General features: G+C 39.3%; 1 protein-coding gene and 1 non-coding gene across 3 annotated transcripts in view; both read left to right on the top strand.

Annotated features, from left to right (window-relative positions):
- INTS9 (integrator complex subunit 9) overlaps positions 1–21,805 on the top strand; it is an 81,678-nt gene that overhangs the window by 11,565 nt on the left and 48,308 nt on the right. The gene's annotated exons all lie outside the window — the stretch shown is intronic.
- Positions 1,486–1,557, top strand: TRNAC-GCA (transfer RNA cysteine (anticodon GCA)). Its single transcript has one exon. It is a non-coding gene; the product is annotated as a tRNA-Cys (tRNA).

Here is a 21,805-nt window from a genome sequence, read left to right as displayed (position 1 = left end):
GGGAAGATCTATTTGTGTGATATTGTTTGTTCCAGGTAGTTAATTATATCTTGCAGGCCATTTCCAGACTTTTGAGAAAACAATGGTTTTTATAACTGCAAGTCTTAGGTGCTGCAGAGCAGACTTGTGGAAGTAAAAGAATTCCATGACCTTAGAAGAAAATTGCCTGGTTTCCTTGGAAAGCAGAACAGCCAGAAATAGTTTCTCTGTACTTAAGAGACAGGCCTGATAAAGGCAAGAAATGTAAACAAATTGTCTGTTAAAATAAACATAATTACCACACCAAAAAATAAAAAACCTGAAGAAACAGAGAGGAGTTCAGAGCCCTAGGCAGTGGCTTTTTATTTTAAGCTGCATTTGATTCAAGCTGCATAGATCCAATAGGAAGAAACTTGATGAACAACTAACTATGGGGTAGTTAAAACTAACAGTTAAGAGAAACCAATCAAAATTCCCCTGTTTGTCTATACAATCCAATAAATGTTGTTAAATGACTATCTTTTATTAAATCAAAACCTCTTAGGTGCCGTAGGGCAAACAAAAGATGAGTAAGACATAGACCTTCCCTCCCGTAACTCATCACTTAATAAACCGTAGATGAATGTCCTGTGTACGCTGTTTACGTGTGTGCCTGAGTGTGTGAGGTTTTACTGACTGTGCACGTGTGCTGAGACGCTTCAGTCGTGTCTGACTCTTTGCAACCCTGTGGACTGTAGCCCGCCAGGCTCCTCTGTCCATGGGATTCTCTAGGCAAGAATGCTGGAGTGGGTTGCCATGCCCTCCAGGGGATCTTCCCGACCCAAGGATCGAACCCTTGTCTCATATGTCTCCTGCATTGGCAAGCGGGTTCTTTACCACTAGCACTGCCTGGGAAGAGGATTATGAGGTGAATTCCATCCCGAGAATCAAAATTTCCTAGAGAAGTAAAATTTGAGCTGGCCTTGGAAATATCTTGGCTTATAAATAAGTTGGAGGAGGAACATTATGGTCTTATTCCAGGTAGATGGAACCGTTAAGGGATTTGGGTTTTGTTCATAGTTCTTATCTTCTTCCCCACCACCACCACCCCCAGCGCACAAAAAATAATAATAATAGTCATAAGTGAGAGGAAACTTTGGGAGGTGAGGGATATGTTTATAAACTTGATAGTGGTGATGGTTTCATAAGTGTATGCTTATCACCAAGCTCAGCAGGCTATTTACATTAAATACATACACCTTTTCACATACCAGTCATGTATCAGTAGGGTGGTTTAAAAAAAGATTTGGAAGTGAGTGTTCCGTTTTCCAAATAATGTGTTCCATTTTCCAGATACTGTGCATATGGAATTTAATACGTTTTTTGCTCTGTAGCAGTGTGTACCAAAATGAACACATTTCTGTCCCTCACATTCTTCTAATTCATGACTTTAGAATATCAACATTGTTATCATATGTGTTATTAACATCTGAAGGATTTATCCATGTTTATACGTGCGATTGGACTTCCCTGGTGGCTCAGATGGTAAAGTGTCTGCCTGCAATGCAGGAGACCCAGGTTCGATCCCTGGGTTGGGAAGATCCCCTGGAGAAGGAAATGGCAACCCACTCCAGTACTCTTGCCTGGAGAATCCCATGGACAGAGGAGCCTGGTGGGCTACAGTACATGGGGTCACAAAGAGGCAGACACGACTAGAGGCTTCACTTTCGTACATGTGATTGGAGCTCTAGCTCACTGCAGTTAGGGCCAGGGACAGACTTGCTGGAATGAAAGTTAGAAAGGCAGATTGAAGCCACAGTGGTGGAGTATCAATGTGAGACCTACTGGTTTGGGAAGTAAGAGTAAGGATTTTTTTTTTTTTTTTTTAAAGAAGTTGTTTCAGAGATGTTTAAGAATGTTTACACACCCAAAGCTTTAAATTCATCCCTTCAGAAACCTAGGACAGAGGAGTTAGAAGAACTGTATTTTACACAGTTAAAAGCTTTGAAATGTGAAATCAAAAAAGATGATTTGTTGCAGTTACAGAAAATATTTTTTAAAGTGAAATCAAAACAAGAGGCATTAAGGAGCTTAACAAACGCATCAAAGTAAATCAGAGTCAGAATTACCTACTTAGGACAAGATTTGTCTAAACTAAGCACCTTTACAGGGACCTTATGAACAGTAACAGAAGTTGTGAATACATCAGAAAATGAGAGGGATCCCGAGAATCAGTGGGCTCAGTCGCTGGTCACCATGTAAGAATTGTCCAGAGTGGAAAAAGAGATCAGAGACCCTCACTGATTCCTTGACGTTCTTCTTTATGGAGAAAGAGGTGGGGAAGGCCCCATTCCCGCAGAACGGATGAATTCCTAGAATATTCTTGGTCACATCAATAGGTTGAATAGAGAGAAGTTTCCAAAAAAAAGTGTGATGCTGTCCTCAGGATATTTTTTTAAATAAAATTTTCTGACAATAGAAGTAGCAAGCATGTCATGTGTGCATACGGTTGGTAAATTTGTATCTGGTTATACATCTGAGTGTGTTCTCTTGTGCCTGGCTTCTGTAACTCAGCATTTTGTTGACCTGAAAGTTTCGAAGGATGAAATTGATGGCTTGCTGGTTAAACTGTGTCACCCGGCCATAAATAGCAGCTTGGGAGAGGACTGGCCAAGTGCCTGCGGGATTACCATCTCCTTGTAGTTTTCTTGAGGGAAGCCTGAGAAATTCAGCCTGGCACAACCTATTTCTGGGCCAGGCAAGCTGCTTCTGTTCAGTGGGAGACTGTCGGCTGAGACAACGTGGCTTCTTTTAAAAAGCAATCCATCTAGCTAAAGTAACAGTTCTTCACAGAGACAAAATAAAAGAAAACTTGTTTAATTCACTTGAATTTTTAGAAATATTTTCTCAAAATAAAGATAGCTCTATTATAGAACCAATACATACTCATACATTTTTTTCTGAATATAACTGAAAGATATAAAAAGAAAAAAACTCGCCCGAATCTCACCACCTAGAGTAATCACCGTGTCAGATTCTGGTCTCTAATCTCCTGTGATGGATGTGTGCAGGGGTCCAGCCTCGGCTGATCGAGGGAGTTTGAAGTGGGGACGGCGTCGGCAAGGATCAGGATACAATAGATTCAATTAGATATTAATTAGAGATGTAAGGAGTAATAGAATGAGGATAGCTCAGTAGGAAAATTCAGTGGAGAAAAGAGGCTGAGTAGCTTGGTTTACACGGGAGACCAATAAAACTTCAAGACAAGAAGCTTGCACCACTTACGTAGGCCGCAGGTGTCCTTCCGTTCTCCCGAAGGAGAGGAGACACTGAGGCCTCCCCGGTCGGATCTTAGAAGCCCAAGCAAAATTAGTAAGCTTGGTGGGTTCCGCACTCCAGATGGAGACTCAGCCAGAGTGAGAGAGAGAGAGAGACATGGGGAGACCAGTATTTCAAGAAACTGATCCCAATTCTTTATTTTCCACAGTCTACTTTTATACACTGAGATGTTACGCAAAAGTCACGCGGGGTCAGCAGTCCTGACTTTTATAAAAGTCAGGTGCTTCATCCAAATGTATACTAAGGTCTTGGGGGTGTTACATCATCTTCTGGCCAGGGGGCCTGCTGACAATTTATGACCCTCTCCTTGTGACAGTGGTCAGTCAACCAGGACACTTATTTCTCCAAGGGTGATTATTCTTAAAACAGACGCCACCCAAATAAAGTTACATTCCTATAGGGTGAGGGTGTAGTGGGTTTTAGTTAAGGAAAGAATTTACTTAGCCTAAGGTCTAACGTGATTAATATCAAAGGTTAATACTTATTTCTTCTATATATTCATTAATGTGTGTAAGGGCAGGGGATGTGGAGACTTAGCAACAAACATTGGCTCAACAAATGAAAAAACCCTTCACCAATACAATTTCTAATCAGCCCATTATACTTATACTAATAGTTTTCTAACTTTTCTAAGGAACCTGTTTTTAGAAGGTTTAAAGCATCTCGTGCCTCTCACGGTTGGGAGGCTGTGAGCAATCACATGTGGCCGGACAAGCCTGTCAGGCAGGCTAGAGAACCTTCAGAGGAGTTTGTAGGTTAAAACACTCTTGTCATGCCCAGGAGTTTTTATTAACTGAAGCTCTAAGTTAACTCCTTCTCTGAAAGATGTGGTGGGGGACAGACCCCCGTAAAGTCAGAGGTGTAGGTGAGAGCACAAAGTAGTAGGCAGGCTCTGGTTATGGGGGTAGATGCTCGAGGATTTCCAGGGGGACTCCTGAGGCTCGATCCCGCCTTTGTGTATGTCGAGCCTCCTTCCTCATGACCTTTGCCACGGGCGGAGTACCTCACTCTGGTCCCCAACAGATGTGTGCGCTGACACCCTTCAGACTGTCTCATGCTGTGAATCTGTTAGGATTCGATTCAGCTCTGAGAGATAAGAAGCCTGAAGTAACATGGCTGAAACAGTTCAGTTGTTTGTTTCTTACGAAGGAAGTCCAGGTGTAAAGAGTCCAGGTCCCCACCATCTTCAAAGTGTGGCTTACTGTTTGTGATCCAGTGTGACTTTACCAGCTTGGGCCATCACATCCTTTTTCTAGTCAGCAGGAGTGAGGCTTCCAGGTGGTGCTAGGAGACATGGGTTCGATCCTTGAGTCAGAAAGGTCCCCTGGAGTAGGAAATGGCAACCCACTCCAGTATTCTTGCCTGGAAATTTCCATGGACACAGAAGCCTGGCGGGCTACAGTCCATGGGGCCACAGACAGTCCGACATGACTGAGCACACACGCATACACAGGAGGGAGGGAGGAGCAAGGAAAGGCATGCACCTTCCCTGTAGTTGGTTCTCAAAGTTGCATGCACACCTCAATATATTCCTCTTGGCTAGAATTTAGTTAAATGACTACATCTAGTTGCAAGAGAGACTGGTAAATCTTATTTGTTTATTTATTTGGCTGTGCTGGATCTTAGTTGCAGCATGTGGGATCTAGTTCCCTGACCAGGGATCAAACCCAGGCCTCCTGCATTAGGAGCAGAGTCTTAGCCACTGGACCATAAGAGAAGTCCCAAGACCGGGGAATCTTTATTCCAAGTGGCTAGAATTCCACCTGCGATTTGGGGTTTTCCTATGAAAGGGCAAAGGGAAATACAGATAATGAGATGACTGTGTCTGTCACAAGCCTTTCCATTTTGAATATTTGTAAGGCGATGGGACCCCACTCCAGTACTCTTGCCTGGAAAATCCCGTGGATGGAGGAACCCAGTAGGCTGCAGTCCATGGGGTCGCTCAGAGTCGGACAGGACTGAGTGACTTCACTTTCACTTTTTACCTTCATGCATTGGAGAAGGAAATGGCAACCCACTCCAGTACTCTTGCCTGGAGAATCCCAGGGACAGGGGAGCCTGGTGGGCTGCCGTCTGTGGGGTCGCACAGAGTCAGACACAACTGAAGTGACTTAGCAGCAGCAGCAGCAGCAGCAAGCTCACTTTGGATCTTTTTATAGGATTACATTGTGTGGATTTATTCCTCTTTGGACATTTTGGTTTTTGTTCCCTACTGTCCCATACAATGCTGAAGAGAACATATTTTTATTTATATTTTTTTGCACCCATCTCGGTGTTTGCCTAGTGTCAGTTTCTTAGGTAAAATTGCTATATATGCACATTTCAAATTTTGATTCAGTGTTCATTTTCGTCTTTCATTTTCACCGGCCCAGTGTCAATGAGAGTTGCCATTTCCCCACACCCTCACAGTCAGTTTCTTTATCCTATGCTGTGGCACCCCACTCCAGTACTCTTGCCTGGAAAATCCAATGGACGGAGGAGCCTGGTGGGCTGCAGTCCGTGGGGTCGCTAAGAGTCAGACAGAACTGAGCGACTTCATTTTCACTTTTCACTTTCATGCATTGGAGAAGGAAATGGCAACCCACTCCAGTGTTCTTGCCTGGAGAATCCCAGGGACGGGGGAGCCTGGTGGACTGCCATGTCTGGGGTCGCACACAGTTGGACACGACTGAAGCGACTTAGCAGCAGCAGCAGCGGCAGCAGCAGCAGTGTGTAGACAGAGAATTTTCTCTCAGTGTTAGATTTGGGGGTTTGCCCTTTTTTTTTTTTTTCCTTTGGCTCTGCCGAATCTTAGTTGCAGCACGTGGAATCTACTTCCCTGACCAGGGATTGAACTCAGGCCCCCTGCATTGGGAGCACGAAGTCTTAGCCACTCTACCACCAGGGAATTTCCCTCAGCGTAGTTTTCATTTGTACTTGTATTACTTTTATAAAGGTTGAACATCTTTACTTTGTTCTTTTTTTGAGGTGGGGGAGACCCTTTATAATCATGTGTGAATGACCTGGAGTTTTTTTTGCCCATTTTTCCATTGGAATCTTTTTGTTACTCATTTGTTAGAGTTCTTTATATTTTAAGGATGAAATTTCTTTGTTTTGATTTTATAAAATTTTTACATTCTATCTTTTGCCTTGTTTATAGTGGTTTCTGCCATATCAGAATTTTTACTATAAATTATCAAATGTGTCATTTTCTAGTAGGATCATAGCTTTAGGATGGTGCTTTTCCTACCCCACGATTATATCAAGTATTTCCCTTAAGTCTTAAAATTTCTCTGCTCATACTCCATATACAGATTTTCCAAGAAGTATTTTATCATAAACCACAACAATCTGAAAATCAAAATCAAATTAGTTCCTCCAGTAAGAGTATGTCTCCTTGCTGCCATTTCTATAGGGTCAGTGTTAGTTTAAAAAAAAAGAAAAGCAAAACCCTGCTTTTTTGTTCTCTCCCAAGGACCCGGATGGGAGAGTCAGATGAAAGCTCTGCCCTTTATTGACCCCTGACTTGATACTGGTGTGACTACTAAGACATTTTTTGGTTCAGAAGCCTTTTCTGTACCCCCGAAACATGGTTTGCTAGCTTGGTTTTTGTCTCCAACATAAATTAATGCATGTAAAGAACCATCATGACGTACTTGATAAATGGTAGCTATTTTTAGAACTGTATTCACTTAATCAAAAACTATTGGTCAATTCATGTCTTTGAAAATCGTTAAGTGACTAAAAGAGATGTGAGCTATTCCCCTGATTCATGCAGAAGCACATTCATTCAAAAGCTGAGTTAGCCATACTCTTCTCTGTGCTGATAAGACCTAGTAGCTCGGTAAAGAATCCGCCTGCAATGTGGGAGACCCGGGTTCAATTTCTGGGTCAGGAAGATCCCCTGGAGAAGGAAATGGTATTCTTGCTGCTCTAGTATTCTTGCCTGGAGAATCCCATGGTCAGAGGAGCCTGGCAGGCTACAGTCCATGGGATCGCAAGAGTCGGACACGACTTAGCGACTAAACCACCGTCACCACCCTAAACATTAGAACAGTCTTGCCATCACTGAAAGGTATGTTAGGTAACACCCCTTCCCGATTACCTACACAAATGCCACAGGGAACTCCTAGTAACTGTGATGTCTCTGCTGTCTCCCTCATGTTTGACCGATGTCCAGATTTGTCTGGACCTTGAACCTTGAGAGTCCCTTGAACTGCCAGGAGATCAAAACCAGTCCAAAGGAAATCAGTCCTGAATATTCATTGGAAGGACTGATGCTGAAGCTGAAACTCCAGTACTTTGGCCACCAGATGTGAAAAACTGACTCATTGGAAAAGACCCTGATGCTGGGAAAGACTGAAGGTGGGAGGAAAAGGGAACGACAGAGGATGAGGTGGTTGGATGGCATCACGTACTCAATGGACATGAGTTTCAGCAAGCTCCAGGAGTTGGTGATAGACAGGGAAGCCTGGCGTGCTGCAGTCAATGGGGTTGCAAAGAGGCAGACATGACTGAGAGACTGAACCAATGCATTTCTCTGTGACTTGGGGCGGGGAATGTACAAAATTTTTAACATGCCTAGAAAAAAATCCCTGGCTTCCTCTTGAGTTAATAGTAGACTAATAGGTGTCCTTGTTGATGCAGATCCTGTTAGCCGCTCACAAGTTTTACCATTTTGTTAATCCTTTTTCTTCCTTCTTGCTCATTGTCATTGCTGCAGATTTGCAGCTGTTTGTATAAATTACATTGTCCTTAGATTGCCTCTACTGCTAAATAATTCATCACGTAAATGATACTTACCACTTCTATGCCTCTTTTCCCTTGTTAAAATTATCTTTATCAGTCGTAGTCGTATGTTGCTTTTTACAAGCACTTTTATCACCCTTACCTCTGTTGTTCTTATAGGACATATTGGGTTAATAATGTTCATTAAACACCTGAAAACCAATCACAAGGAAGCTAAACACTTTAGAACAAAAGAGCTCGAAGGTCACTCATATGAGACCTTTAACACAATTTTTTTTGGTGGTGGTGGGACACAGCTTTTGTTGTGGGGAGTATATGTATTCATCGTTTCTATGACAGTTTAGAGGAGTACTTATCCTATTATTGTCATTAAGCTATTTCTGTCCTTGTGTGTCTCTCTCATGTTCTTATGTCCTTTCCTCCAAATCCTGTTGCCTCTTTCTTCTCAACCACTTTTACAACTTTGTTGCCAACAGAAACCTCTGTGGTTGCTCATTATTCCAAAAGTGAATTTTTTTCAGATTAAAAAAAAAAAAGTTAATGTTTTTAAAAAGGAAAAGTCAGGAGTACAGAAATATCTAGAGCAGAAAGTGAAAGTTCCATCTGGTCAACCACCCTCACTCCACTTTTACCAGTTTGGTTTATGAGCTTCAAATCTTTTTTTTTTTTTAAACTAAAAAGTATATTTATGTAATTGATGTGTGTGTGTGTGTGTGTGTGTGTGTGCGTGCGTGCGTGCACGTGTGCATGTACTCGGTTGTGTCTGACTCTTTGCGACCCCCATGGACTGTAGCCTACAGGCTCCTCTGTCCGTGGGATCTCCAGGCAAGAATACTGGACTGGGTTGTCATTTCCTCTTCCAAGGGATCTTCCCAACCCAGGGATCAAACCCAGGTCTCCTGCATCACAGGCGGATTCCTTACTGCTGAGCCATCATAAATAAGGTCATATACATAACTCTCTGAACTCTTTTTCCACCAATGATTATTTTTTAACAGATTTAAAGTTCTCTTGCGAGACAGCCAACAATGTTCCTTCCCAAGCCAAGCCCTGTTTTCCCTCCCTCACCCTTAATATTTACTGGCAACACTCCCAACCTTCCTAAACTTCTCTTGGAGACTGTGGGAAGTTGCTTTTTCTGACCACTCTGCTTTTTTACTCATTTTCACGGAGAGCCAAGTCAGAGGACTGGATAAGCAAGAGGGAAGAGCCCTGTGTCAGTTACCAGCTGTGGGTGATATTTAGCTGTGCCCCAACCAGCAAGTGGCTTCTCTGTTCACCGTGCATGCTACAGACTTGCTGCTCAAGTGGAAAATGAACCCTCTTTTATCCAGCTGTGTAGTCAGTTTGACAGTGAGTGTGATTGGCACCTTTAACAGCTCTCCTGCAAGATAGAATCAAGAGACAAAGTGGAAGAAAATGAAAGATTACCAAATAAAATTGAAATGTATTTATAGAAATCTCTGAGTATTGGAGAGCCTGGCTCACAGTTCTCAGCAGGGATAATAATTCCAAATTAGGCAGATTTGGCTCAGTGGAAGCCAGTTTAGCTCAGGATGCTGTGGTGTCAGGCGGGGATTCTCGACAAAGAGCACTTTCCCTTCGTCTACCACACTAAGAATCTTTCACACCCTGTTAGGACATGGTGGGTCTCCTAGTGAACTATAGTTATTGATGGTAGTGAATGTGTACACTTAGGTGTGTTGGTGCAGAGAGAAGTTCACAAGCCTTGAAAGAGCTTGGCTCCTCATTTTTAAAACAGATATTAATATTTGGACTGGGTGATCTTAGAATATTTTCCATCTTATAAATCAAGTAATTTCTTATACTTTCATTGTTGTTCGTTGTTCTGTTGCTAAGTCATGTCTGATTCTTTGCAAGCCCGTGAACTGCAGCATGCCAGGCTTCCCTGTCCTTCACCATCTCCTGGAACTCACTCAAACACATGCTCATCGAGTTGGTGACGCCATCCAACCATCTCATTCTCTGTCTCCCCCTTCTCCTCCTGCCCTCAGTCTTCTCCAGCATCAGTCTTTTCCAGTGAGTCGGCTGTTTGCATCAGGTGGCCACAGTATTGGAGCTTCAGTTTCAGCATCAGTACTTCCAATGAATATTCAGGCTGATTTTTTTTTAGGATTGACTGGTTTGACCTCCTTGCTCTCCAGGGGACTCTCAAGAGTCTTCTTCGGCACCATTGTTCAAAAGCATCAATTCTTTAGCATTCAGCCTTCTTTATGGTCCAAGTCTCATATCCCAAGTACGGGAATACCAGACCACCTTACCTGCCTCCTGAGAAATCTATATGCAGGTCAAGAAGCAACAGTTAGAAACAGACATGGAACAACAAATTGATTCCAGATTGGGAAAGGAGTACGTCAAGACTGTATATTGTCACCCTGCTTATTTAACTTATATGCAGAGTACATTATGCGAAATGCTGGGCTGGATGAAGCACACGCTGGAATCAAGATTGCCGGGAGAAATATCAGTAACCTCAGATATGCAGATGCCACCACCCTTATGGCAGAAAGCGAAGAACTAAAGAGCCTCTTGTTGAAAGTGAAAGAGGAGAGTGAAAAAACTGGCTTAAAACTCAACATTCAAAAAACTTAAGATCATGGCATCTGGTCGCAGATTTACCCAAGGGAAATGAAAAATTGTATCCCCCTACAAAAACCTGTATGTAAATATTTATGGTGGCTTTATTCATAATGGTCAAAAACTGAAAACAGCAACACAAATATCCATCAGCTTGTGGATATTATTAATAAGTACACACGGTCCATCCATACAATGAGATACTTCTTAACAATAAAAAAGAGTGGGCTATTGATATTTGCAACAACAGGGATGACTCTCAGAGGCATTATACTGGTGGTAGTGGTGGTGGTCAGCCGCTAAGTCCTGTGTCCAACTCTATGTGACCCCAGGGACTGTAGCCCATCGAGCTCCTCTGTCCAGGGGATTTCCCAGGCAAGAATACTGGAGTGGGTGCCATTTCCTTCCCCAGGGGGTCTTCTCCACCCAGGGATCAAACCCGTGTCTCCTGCACTGTAGGCAGATTCTTTACCGGTCAGCCAGCAGGGAAGCCCCAGATTATACCGGTCGTGTTTGAGATTTCCAGTTGCTCTGCACCCATGCCTGCACTTGTCAGTCTTTAACTTTGACCTTCTAGTAAGAGGGTCATGGTACCTTACTGTGCGTTTAATTTGTATTTCTTTAAGGACTCATGTTTGGCATTTTGTCATTTGCCATCCATATGTCGTCTTCAGTGAATGCATCTTCACATATTTTACCCATTTATTAACATTCAGTTTTTTATTTTGGCTGGAATTGTAAAAGTTCTTTTTAATTTTCTCTTTTCAAGTCCTTTATCAGATGTGTTTTGCAAATATTTTCTCCCAGTCTCTGAGTTATCTTTTGTTTTCTTAAGGGTGTCTTTTGAAGAAGTTTTCAATTTTGATTAAGTCCAATTTATAGATTTTCTTTTATGGTTCTTCTCCTTTGTCTGATCTCAGAAATCTTTGCCTAACATTCCCTTTCTTTTTCTAAAATTGCCCTATGCATTAGAGTATCTGCCAGTTGCATGTGGCTATTAAACAGTATAAAATTGTATTTTATTTTAATTAATTAAACTTTAAAAGCTGATACTCGATTCTGTTATTGAGGAAATTTTAAGTACATTCAGAAGATCTAACTGAAATTAAATTTCAAAATAAGACTTAAAAATGACTTTACCGTTAAGGTCAGTTCAGTAGCTCAGTCGTGTCCGACTCTTTGCAACCCCATGAATCGCAGCACACCAGGCCTCCCTGTCCATCACCAACTCCCAGATTTCAACCAAACTCATATCCATCAAGTAGGTGATGCCATCCAGCCATCTCATCCTCTGTCGTCCCCTTCTCCTCCTGCCCCCAATCCCTCCCAGCATCAGGGTCTTTTCCAATGAGTCAGCTTTTCACATGAGGTGGCCAAAGTATTGGAGTTTCAGCTTTAGCATCAGTCCTTCCAATGAACACCCTGGACTGGTCTCCTTTAGGATGGACTGGTTGGATCTCCTTGCAGTCCAAGGGACTCTCAAGAGTCTTCTCCAACACCACAGTTCAAAAGCATCAATTCTTCAGCACTCAGCTTTCTTTATAGTCCAACTCTCACATCCATACATGACCACTGGAAAAACCATAGCCTTGACTTAGACGGACCTTTGTTGGCAAAGTAATATCTCTGCTTTTTAATATGCTTTCTAGGTTGGTCATAACTTTCCTTCCAAGGAGTAAGGGTGTTTTAATTTCATGGCTGAAATCACCATCTACGGTGATTTTGGAGCCCAAAAAAATAGTCTGTCACTGTTTCCACTGTTTCCCCGTCTATTTCCCATAAAGTGATGGGACCAGATGCCATGATCTTAGTTTTCTGAATGTTGAGCTTTAAGCCAACTTTTTTACTCTCCTCTTTCACTTCCTTTTTTTTTTTTTTTCCTCTTTCACTTTCATCAAGAGGCTTTTTAGTTTCTCTTCACTTTCTTCCATAAGGGTGGTGTCATCTGCATATCTGAGGTTATTGATATTTCTTCCAGCAATCTTGATCCCAGCTTGTGCTTCTTTCAACCCAGTGTTTTTCATGATGTACTCTGCATATAAGTTAAATAAGCAGGGTGACAATATACAGCCTTGATGTATTCCTTTTCCTATTTGGAACCAGTCTGTTGTTCCATGTCCCGTTCTAACTGTTGCTTCCTGACCTGCATATAGGTTTCTCAAGAGGCAGGTCAGATGGTCTGGTATTCCCATCTGTTTAAGAATTTTCCACAGCTTGTTGTGATCCACACAGTCAAAGGCTTTGGCATAGTCAAGAAAGCAGAAATAGATGTTTTTCTGGAACTCTCTTGCCTTTTCGATGATCCAGCGGATGTTGGCAATTGATCTCTGTTTCCTCTGCCTTTTCTAAAACCAGCTTGAACATCTGGAAGTTCATGATTCACGTATTGCTGAAGCCTGGCTTGGAGAATTTTGAGCATTGCTTTACTAGCGTGTGAGATGAGTGCAATTGTGCGGTAGTTTGAGCATTCTTTGGCATTGCCTTTCTTTGGGATTGGAATGAAAACTGACCTTTTCCAGTCCTGTGGCCACTGCTGAGTTTTCCAAATTTGCTGGCATATTGAGTGCAGCACTTTCACAGCATCATCTTTCAGGATTTGAAATAGCTCCACTGGAATTCCATCACCTCCACTAGCTTTGTTCGTAGTGATGCTTCCTAAGGCCCACTTGACTTCACATTCCAGGATGTCTGGCTCTAGGTCAGTGATCACACCATCGTGATTATCTGGGTCATGAAGATCATTTTTGTACAGTTCTTCTGTGTATTCTTGCCACCTCTTCTTAATATCTTCTGCTTCTGTTAGGTCCATACCATTTCTGTCCTTTACCGCGCCTATCTTTGCATGACATGTTCCCTTGGTATCTCTAATTTTCTTGAAGAGATCTCTAGTCTTTCCCATTCTGTTGTTTTCCTCTGTTTCTTTGCACTGATCGCTGAGGAAGGCTTTCTTATCTCTCCTTGCTCTTCTTTGGAACTCTGCGTTCAGATGCTTATATCTTTCCGTTTCTCCTTTGCTTTTCGCTTCTCTCCTTTTCAGGGCTCTTTGTAAGGCCTCCTCAGACAGCCATTTTGCTTTTTTGGATTTCTTTTCCATGGACATGGTCTTGATCCCTGTCTCCTGTACAGTGTCACAAACCTCCATCCATAGTTCATCAGGCACTCTATCAGATCTAGTCCCTTAAATCTATTTCTCACTTCTACTGTGTAATCATAAGGGATTTGATTTAGGTCATACCTGAATGGTCTAGTGGTTTTCCCTCCTTTCTTCAATTTAAGTCTGAATTTGGCAATAAGGAGTACATGATCTGAGCCACAGTCAGCTCCCGGTCTTGTTTTTGTTGACTGTATAGAGCTTCTCCATCTTTGGCTGCAAAGAATATAATCAGTCTGATTTTGGTGTTGACCATCTGGTGATGTCCATGTGTAGAGTCTTCTCTTGTATTGTTGGAAGAGGTTGCTTGCTATGACCAGTGCATTCTCTTGGCAAAACTCTAGTAGCCTTTGCCTTGCTTCACTCCGTACTCCAAGGCCAAATTTTCCTATAGTCAGGGGCAGCGACTGACAGGAGCTACCCCACTCCCAAGGTCAGGGACTTTACCATTAGGAAATACCATATTTTTTAAAGGCTAAAGTATACGAATGCACAACTTCTCAGAAGTATGGAAATAACTCTTTCGGCCATCTTAATTAACTAATTGAATGCTCTCCCTTTCAATGCAGGAGACCCCAGTTTGATTCCTGGGTTGGGAAGATCCGCTAGAGAAGGGATAGGCCACCCACTTCAGTATTCCTGGGCTTCCTTTTTGGCTTAGCTGGTAAAGAATCTGCCTGCAATGCAGGAGATCTGGGTTCGATCCCTGGGTTGGGAAGATTCCCTGGAGAAGGGAAAGGCTACCCACTCCCGTATTCTGGTATGGCGACTTCCGTGGACCTATAGTCCATGAGGTCGCAAAGAGTCAGACATGACTGAGCGACTTTCACTTTCACTTCACCTTTTCTTGGTCTATTCCAAACTGTCTTAGAAGTAACCTAGCAAGAGTTAGGTAGTGGTACAACAGGGAAGCAATATTGAAGGAGAAATTAGAAGAGATTACTAGAGAAAAATAGGGACATTTTTATTGCTAAGATTCTTGAATTTTTTTCTATCCAACTATCCAATCCATATTAACTCTATTGCTCTTAGTATAATGCACTATTTTATATATATAAAACTTCTAATGTATTAGTGGAATGATTTAAGAGAAAATATTTGGAACGTGTACTGATTTGAGTGCAAAATCAGTCTGTTATTGACTGTGTGACCTTGGGTATTGACAATCAAGTTGATATTGATAGTATTCATTTCATTCAGTTTGGGGGTAAGAGCTAATTTAATATTGGATAGAAAATGTTTGTCAGTAATTCTTATTGTTACTGGAGGTAATTCATACAATGATATTTTCAATTCCTGTTCCTTTCTAAGCAAGGGTCTACTTTTATTTTTAGAATTCATTTTCAGGTGTCAGCATTGATGTTTATTTTTATGAATATGTATTCTTTATAAATATAGCTATCAGATTAATGTAACATTTCTGTTAATTAGATAATTATCAATAGCATTTGAAAATTTTCTCATAAAATTAAAAAGCCTTGCTGAATTTTGCTAGAGAAATGTTTTGCCAAACTTCAGAGAGCATCAAGGAGTTTATTAAAATTACTAATGTAATCTCAAAACTTGAGATAAAAATCTGGGTGGTATCTGTTTCTTTCCTTCCTCCAAGGCAATATCTTACTGAATTTTGTGAGGTAGTATTCTCACTTTATTCCATTGCTATTGCCATGTCAGTAGTTGTAAGTCATGTTCCCTTTGCATCAATGAAACTCATGAACCATTATCACTAGTAGTTCCTTGAAAATTAACAAACATACCTGGCAAACACTATACTAATATTCAAATATTTATCCATTAAACTCTGTTAGAGTTTGCTTTTGTACTGTGCAACTTTTGTTATAAAGAAAAGGGCACTACAAATTTTGACAACAGTAGGAAAGGTATAGTTACAGAATTCTAATGTCTGCAGGAGCGTCGATAACAATACAGAAAAACGCTCTTGTCCTCGTTACTAATGTTAAGTAGATGTTAACAGTTTGCCTCTTTTCTTGTTTTGGATCAGCTCTTCTTCCTCTTCTCCCCACTTTTGACGTAAGTCGGATCTAAAGGCAAGATTCCCAGTCGTCACTTTTGCTCCCTCTCCAGAAGTCACTTGTTTCCTCGAGTTGACGTGTAGCGCACCCACGCGTGGCTTTATTAGTTTAGTGTATGTTGCAGTGTGTGTATATATATTCAGTATTGTTGGTGGCTTAGCTGCTAAGTCCTGTCTGACTCTTTGCAACCCCATGGACTGTAGCCCATCAGGCTCCTCTGTCTGTGGGATTTCCCAAGCAAGAATACTGAAGTGGGCTGCCATTTCCTTCTTCAAGGGATCTTCCCCACCCAGGGATTGAACCTGGGTCTCCTGCTTTACAGGTGGATTCTTTACCAACTGAGCCACCAGGGCAGCCCTCAGTATTTTTAGGTGTTGCCAGATTATTCTCCAGAGTGATTATACCAATTTATACTCCAGTTTGACTACCTTCTTTCCAAAATATAATATCATCAGTCTAATTTTAGGCTATCGAAATTGTCTTATTTAGCCTATCAAATCCTTGATGCTGGTGGTACTGAGCTTCTTTATATCTTTATTTATTGACCACTTTTGTTTCCCTATTTCTGTTGGATTTTTAAATCTTTTTATTGTTGTTAATTTGAATGAGCTTTTTGTACTGAATAGGTTACCAGTGCTTATTAAAAATAACATATATTGGAAATACCTTGTCTCAATCTCTGGCTTGTGTATTCTGTTAGTGGTGTCTTTTGAAGGCTTTCATTTTAAGGTACCGTAGTCAAATATATGAATCTTTGTCTTACACTTTGTGCTTCTTATCTCTTTAAGAAATTCCCCACTATCCCAGAGTGATAAGGTGTTATCCTCTTTCCATTTTATTTTTCATTACAAATTGTGAAGTTTTTGTCTTAAGTCATCTGGAAATAATTTTTTTGTGTGGTATGTAGTAATTATTCCAAATAGGTGACAACTGTTCCCAGCACAGCATTACCTTGGTAATGCTGCTTTTACTGTCAGACTCCAAGACACGTATGTACCTGTTTTCTGGACTGTTGACTCCTTTACCACTTGTCCATTAGCTACTTTAGTGCAACATCTTACTGTTAATTACTCTGTAGTAAGTTGTAATATCAGAAAATTTAAATCTTCTCTAATATTTATTCTTCAATGTATTTTTAGCTAATCTTAGCTCTTAATTGACTCTTTCATATGATTCTTAATTTCCATAAAAAGTAGACTAGTGAGAACTGATTTTTTTCAAGTAGATTTGTTTTGAGGAATTGGCTCATTTCATGTTGAATATAAGAACCTTACAGTAGTTTACTTTCAAGTTTTCCCTCCCATTCTTTGTGCTGTGGTGGTCACACATGTTTATACATTATAAGCTACACACAATATTGTTGCCATTTTTTCCTTTAGACAGTTAATTATATTTTTAAACAATTTAAAAAGTAGCTTTTAAAATGTGCATTTATTTTCACCATTTCCAGAGTTCTTCACTTTTTTGGTATAGATTCTTTCTTCCTAAAGAACTTCCTTAACATTTTTATAACACAGTCTGCTGGCAGTGAATTCTCTCCCCTTTTATTTGTCTCATAGAGTCTTTTTTTCCAAGTTCCCTGTTTTTATACTTTTTTTCTTCCAGCTTTATTGAAATATAATTGACATACATTACTCTGTAAGTTAAGGTGTAGAGCATGATTTAACTTACATATATCACAAGATGATGACCACAATAAATTTAGTGAACATCTATTTTCTCATATAGATACAAAATTAAAGAAATAGAAAAGAAAAAATTTTCCTTGTGATGAGAACTCTTAGAATTTACTCTTATCAGCTTTTATATATAACATACAACAGTGTTAATTTTATTTATCATGTTTTATATTATATAGTACTTATTTATCTTATAACTGGAAGCTTGTAATTTTTGACCACCTTCATCCAATCCTTCCTCCTTCCACTGCTTTGCCTGTGGTAACAACAGTTTGACCTCTTTTTCCGTGAGTTTGTTTCTTTCTGAAGTATAATTTACCTATAACTATTAGTTCCCATTACATATCATAGTGATTCAAATATTTCTGGGTATTTCAAATGTATTTCAAAATGATCACCAGAATAAGTCTAGTACCATTTGTCGCCATACAAATATATTACATAACTATTGGTTATATTCCCCACACTGTACACTTCAAACCCATGACTCATTCATTTTGCATATGGAAGTTTGAACCTCTTAATCTCCCTCACCTATTGTTTCTGTTTCTTACAACAGCTTATTATCTTTCCAATTAACATTATTTTTAAGGAGAGTTTTATACGTTGGGGTTTGTTTTTTTTTAATTTTTTATAGGGTTTTATACTTTTTTTTTTTTTTTTACTTTTATGATGCGTTTAAATTTTTACCATATACAACATGGTATTCTCATTTTAATTCTTTTTACTTTTACTGAATGTTCATTGCTGGTATGTAAGATCTCAGTTAATTTTGGTAGGCTGATTTTTTTTGTATCCAGCAATCTTGATGAACTCTATAGTTGTAGTAGATTTTCTTCAGAATGTCTTATAAGCATATCATCTGTGGACAGTGACATTTTTATTTCTGCACTTCTAACCATTTTATCTTTTATTTTTCTTGTCTTATTGCATTATATATCTTTTCCAGTATAGTATTGAATTTAACCAGTCATAGTGGATAGCCTTTTGTTCTTGACATTCAGGAAACTGTTTCTTATGCTTCATCATCAACTATGATGTAGAATTTGGTTAGCAACTTAACAGGTTAAAGAAATATTCTTCTGTTTATAGTTTGGTAAGACTTTTTGCCTTTTTAATGATATTGAGTTTTTTAAATACATTTTCTCAAGCTTTTGAGTTTTGTTTTTCCCTATATTCATTTGTATGTTAATTATACTAATTGGTTTTCTAATGTTGTACCAAGAAGGAAAAGCATTTCATTAAAATCAATTTGCTAGAAGTATTTTTTTAATGTCATATTTGAATCAGAAGGAACTAAAGTTTATTTCACTACCAGAGAGAGAAAAATGAACCGCTTCTCTCTGCTTGCATATATCCACAGTGAATATATGAGTTGGCTAAATAGAAAATTGAGAAAAAGAGGGAAAAAATGATGGCAATGGTGTTTTTATAGGTAACACTGTTACCTATAAAAAAAGTTCCTTTATGGTGTGTAAAATTCTCCCAAACAAGATTAAAGAGCTTTTGGCACTAGCTCAACCTAAAGGTTACATTACAGAGCTTTAAAAACAGTTTCATCAGTAAAACTACTTTACAGCAAGAGAATTCTATCATCTTTTATTTATTTATTTTACTTTTTTTTTTTTTGGAATGGAAGGGGAAAGCCAACAGAAAAAAAATTACTGCTTATGATAGAATGCAGACGTATTTAATAATTTAATCTTTGCTTTGCCTTACCTTAGCCAGCAAACTAATTTTTTTGTTCACTAGATTATACATTCAGTCTACATTCTTATCAACTCAAACTACGGCCTTTCAGAGCACGTCATCTCTGCCGATGTTTGCCAGTCTGTAACGTCCCTTTCTCTTTGTGTGGCGTGGCATGCAGTGGTGGTGAAATGCTCTGTGTCCAGATCTCATTCTCCTGGGTTCACATGCTGGCACAGCCTCTACAGCTTTGGGACCTCACAATTTCTGTGCTGCATTTTCTTCATCTGTAAAATGGGAATATAGTGTCTACCTCATAGCATTCCTGGGAGGATTAAAGGAGTTAAATGGAAAGTTCCTGCAGAGTGCCTGACAGTTAATAAATACCATATCATAATAACTCTATGTATTATCATCATTTTAAAGAAGACTAGGAGAGAGGAGTTCGTATGTGATGTTTCAGTCTATGGTTCTCTCTGCAAACGACAGACTTAACTTCTCAAAGCCAGTTCACTAAACTTGAATTTGCCATATGATGAAATTGCCAAGTTCACCATACATACTAATCTGACAAATTCTTTATTTTTTATTTGTTTAATTGAGATATAGTTGATTTGCCAAATTTTGTTATTTACAGTAAATTCATACAGCTTTTAAAGACTTCTGTGAGGCCAGATTGGCTAGTTGTCACTTTGTGTTCATAGCAGCTTTTTAAAATTAAAGTCTTTTAAATTTGCTGAAACCTGAGGTTTCATGAGTCTTCTTAGTAACAGTTGTAATATCCAGAAACATATATTTCAAAACCAGAAACTGTCCTCCTCCCCACCCCCCCTCCCGCCACAAAGGGCTGTGTACCTCAATGAAAGGAGTACTAGAAAATACCATTTGCTTGTTCAAGAGATCAGTAGGGAAGATTGTCTCTGCAAGGAGCTGGGGCCAGTGCTCTGAGAGTTTTGAATCTGATTTGTCTGCTCCTCTCTAAGCATAAATAGTCAAGCTGAGAAATCAGCTTAAAGATTGATCTCAAGATGGTGGTACATAGAATTCCCACAGATGTAGCCCCACCAAAGATGGGCTCACCATCCAAAAATTTAAAACAACAGTAATGAAATCCATTATCAATTTGAATCATCAAACCTAACAAGACTCCTAAGAACTTCAGACAATTGTTCAATCTGATGGAGAGTCTAAAATTAAAACATTAAAATGATCAAATACATAAATGAAGATATCAAACCTGTGAAGAGACCAAGATGTTATTTTTTAAAAAAGAGAACTTCTAGAAATGAAAAGTAGTCCGTGAAAAGAAAATTTCAGTAGAGGAGTTTAAATAGCAGATATGACACCAATAGGAAAGAATTAGCAAATTAAGATAGGGCTGAGAAAAGTATCCAGAATGGAATATACAGAGCTCAAAAAGCAAAATATGAAAGGATAATTACAGAGACAGTAAAATGAAACATTGCAACATACATTTAATAGGCATTTCACTAGTAGAAACTAGGAAGAAAGAATGCGGTAGAGATAGTATTAAAAATGATAATAGCTGACAGTGTTTTTCACAGCTATGAAAGACGAGTCCTTATATGTTAGAAGCATAATTTCGCCCCCCCGCCCAAAAATGCCAATGTACATCTTAATAAAATATCAAAACACTATTGGCAAAGAGATTTTAATAGCCACCTGTAATGGATTACCAGTTAGACCAGCAGCAGATTTCTCACTAGCCCTAAGAGTTGCCAGAGGACAGTTGGATTAATAAATTTACTGTTGAAAGTAGTCTGCTACCTTATAATTCCACCACCATCACTATTGAGGAATAAAGTCAAAATTAAGAAATTTCCAGACTAGTAATGACTAAGAGTTTACCATTTGAACCAAATAGCCTAAAGTATGTACTTCAGGAAAAAGGGAATTGACCCTAAAAGAGAGTAATGAGATACAAGAAGCATTGGTGAACAAAGAAGTTGGTTAAGATGATGGTAAATAATCATTAACTTAAAAAAAGTGTAGACTAATTCACTGACTCTACAATACTATTGTTAGGATATATCTTTCTTTAATTTGCATAGCACTGAGAGAAAAAACAGTTAAATCCTGATAAGTTGCTTTAATGATTGTGTTAATCGGTACATTAATCTGTTACACAAACTTCTCATTCCTTTTAAATTTTTGCTACCCAGTTCAAGTAAAGTGGCAGTTGTCTTCATAAGCTTTGCTTCAGATGTGATAGAGAATCCTTCTGTACATATGTTGGTTATGGACCATAGCAAAGTTTCATCAGTTTTGAAATAGTTTCCATAGCAGAAAAAAGTCAGTAACAACTATAACTCAAGAAATAATAGGATAATGATATTACTGAGAAATAACTAGAAGAAATAGCTCACAAGTAGTTACTTCTTGAATTTGGTGATTCACTTTTAACTATATATATGTAAATTTCATTTAAAAAACACAAGACTGATTCACTGAAGGAAAAATTGATATAGCTATAATATTATTTAGAAATAAATCTAAAAATAGATTTTTAGACAAAGAGCATTACATAATGATAAAATATTCAATAGTAGTAATTTCGATTATGTAGCAATGTAGCCTCGATATGTAAAAAGCAAAATAGGACAGAATTT

The sequence above is a fragment of the Bos mutus genome, chromosome 8 (genome assembly GCF_027580195.1).
Source record: "Bos mutus isolate GX-2022 chromosome 8, NWIPB_WYAK_1.1, whole genome shotgun sequence".
Lineage (NCBI taxonomy): Eukaryota > Metazoa > Chordata > Mammalia > Artiodactyla > Bovidae > Bos > Bos mutus.
This window is presented reverse-complemented; position numbering and strand designations above follow the sequence as displayed.